The 2,552-nt window shown below is 51.2% G+C and overlaps 1 protein-coding gene across 1 annotated transcript in view; it reads left to right on the top strand.

Annotated features, from left to right (window-relative positions):
* The first annotated feature begins 2,198 nt into the window (after positions 1-2,198).
* The window catches only part of GATAD2B (GATA zinc finger domain containing 2B), a 147,222-nt gene continuing 146,868 nt past the window's right edge, over positions 2,199-2,552 (top strand). The window contains exon 1 of the mRNA XM_006861475.1: positions 2,199-2,442. The gene's annotated coding sequence lies outside the window, so the exon portion shown is untranslated. The remainder of the gene's footprint in view (positions 2,443-2,552) is intronic.

The raw sequence follows: 2,552 nt of genomic DNA, 5'->3' as shown, positions 1-2,552 counted from the left end.
TGATTAACTTTTCATTCTAGGAGCGGAGGTCCCTAGGACCATCAAGGGAGAAGAGCAGAGAGCAGGACCCTATCCAGAGAAGCAGTGATGCCTGAAATGGAGGCAGATATGATGAAGTGGAGCGATGGAGCAGCTGGAGACTTTAGATCCAGAGAGGGAGAGCGTCTGTGTGCTGAAGACCTGGGGGGTATGGGGGAAGGATTGCATGGAGGGGATTGTAACTATGGCAATGAGAGGATATATGATAGAATGAATGTAAAACTAATGTTCTCCCATGTAAACTATCACATAATTCACAACAAAACATTTAAGAAAAAAAAAGAAAAAGAAAAAAAAAAAAAGTAGCTCTGGTAGTGTAGTGGTTACGAATCAGGCTGTGAACCGCAAGGTCAGCAGTTCGAAACTACCAGCTGTTCTGCGGGAGAAAGAGGAGACTTTCTGCTCCCGTAAAGATTTACGGCCTTGGAAACCCTGTACAGGGTCACTATGAGTCGGAACCGACTCCACGGCACATAACAACAACAACAAAAAGAACTGGGGTGTGTGTTCAGTCTACCTCTCTCTATGTGGCTATGTCTTTCTTTACAACTTCATTTCCATTGTACAGCATGATTTAAAAAACATCTTCTAGTGCCTTTGGAACCAGTTATCTCTGAGTTCTAACTGCTGATTGAGTAATAACTAGCTGTTGGACCTTTGGTAAATTACTTAACCCCTCTGAGTCTATTTTCTGGATTATCTGGAAATCTCAGCTCTCCACTTAATGTGGAATTTTGGACAAGTCATTTGAATTTTGACTTTTTTTTTTCATTTGTAAAAGGGGGATAACAACAGCAGTTACCCCACAGCCTGATGTTGTTGTTATGTGCCCTGGAGTCGGTTCCGACTCATAGCGACCCTGTACAGGGTTTCCGAGGCTGTAAATCTATATGGGAGCAGAAAGCCTCATCTTTTTCCCATGGAACAGCTGGTAGTTTTGAACTGCTGACCTTATAGTTCGCGGCCCGATTCATAACCACTATGCTACCAGAGGTCCTTATAGACGTATGAGGAGCACATAAAACAATCCATGTAAACCTCTTATCACAGTACCTATCACAGTGTTGGTCCCAGACCCTTTGCTACTATAGCCCATCAACACAACACAACTGACACTTGGTTCCAGTCTTCAAGAGTTATGTGCTATGGATAGAGACCCTGTACAGGGCTTCGGAGGCTATAAACCTTTACAGGAGCAGGAAGCCTCATCTTTCTCCCACGAACATCTGGTAGTCTCGAACTGCTGACTTTGAGGTTAGCAGCCCGATTCATAACCACTACACTACCAGAGCTTCTGAATCTTCAAGGTGCTCAATAACAATACCTTGTGGTCAATGCTTGAGAAATGCTGAGTTTAGAATGGCCTGTTTTGGGGAAGTAGGGAGCAAGAGGAGAAGGGTTTTGGGTTGATTCGATGGTTTTGGTGGGGTGGGAGGCTCTTTCTCTCGTTTAGAACTTAATGAGGCCAGGAGATCCTGAGAGAAGGGTTGTGAGGACACTGCATACCGTAATTCCTCATTCATTTGGCTAGCTGCCTTCTTTTCCCCCTGCTGTCGTGGTTTAGTCAGAAAGGAGCAGGGGTAAAAAGACCAGGAAGCTCAAGGCCTTTGACAGAGACAGGCCACACCCCGCAGGCAGCTAGGCCCGAGAGCCTAATGCTAGTACTATCGTGAAATTCTTGGATTCTGTCGCGAAAAAACACCACCCATCGCAGAATCCAACGCAGTACCCAAGTCTCCATCTTTAGAATTGGAAGCCTGAGAGAAGGCTAAACGGGAATCCCGGTTTTGGGAGCCTGGGGTACGGCGGCTGCCTGGGGACCAAATCGTCTCTAAGGTAAAGTTGCAGCCTGAAGCGATTTTTTGACCCCCGACACTTAATGGGCTGCTGAAGACCCGGATGTGTCTGGGACTGGCCGAGGTACCCATTAACGCGCCCCCGCTAGACCATCCCCCCTCCTCTGTTTAGAATTGGGTGTTAAGTATGTCAATCGTCACTTCTCCAACCACTCACTCTTCAAGGGTGGGGTGTAGTCTCAGTATCCTGTCTCCCATTGGTGTGGCTGAGAAGAAAAGGGCGGGGAGGCCGGCTTAGGTCGCCCAATGGGCGTCGTGGCGTGTGGGGAAGGCGGAGCCGAGGCGCTTGGCAGCTGCCCAATCAGCGTCCTTGTTTGTGTGGTGCCGCCGCCGCCGGTGCAGCCGCCGCCGCCGCCGCTGCCCCCGTCTGTACCGCAGTGTCTGCTCCGACCGCCCGCCCCGGTCCGGCCCGCCCCCCTCCCCCACCCCTGTCCCTGGTCCAGTCAGCGGGGTCCGGAGCCTACTGTGCCGTCGCCTCTTCCTTTTTCGACGCCTCCACCGCCGCCTAAGGAGGCGAGCTAGCCGGGAGTTACACCGCCACCGCCAGGTGAGGAGCTTTGGCCTAGGCCAGCCTGGCCGCCCGCCCGCCCGGGGGCGGTGAGGAGTGAGGAAGGGAAGGCGGCTGGGAGGAGGCGGTGGTGGCGGCGGCGGTGGGGG

This window comes from Chrysochloris asiatica, unplaced genomic scaffold, assembly GCF_000296735.1.
Source record: "Chrysochloris asiatica unplaced genomic scaffold, ChrAsi1.0 scaffold00042, whole genome shotgun sequence".
In the NCBI taxonomy this organism is placed as follows: domain Eukaryota; kingdom Metazoa; phylum Chordata; class Mammalia; order Afrosoricida; family Chrysochloridae; genus Chrysochloris; species Chrysochloris asiatica.
The sequence above is the reverse complement of the archived record's forward strand: the minus strand, read 5'-3'. Positions and strand labels throughout refer to the sequence as shown.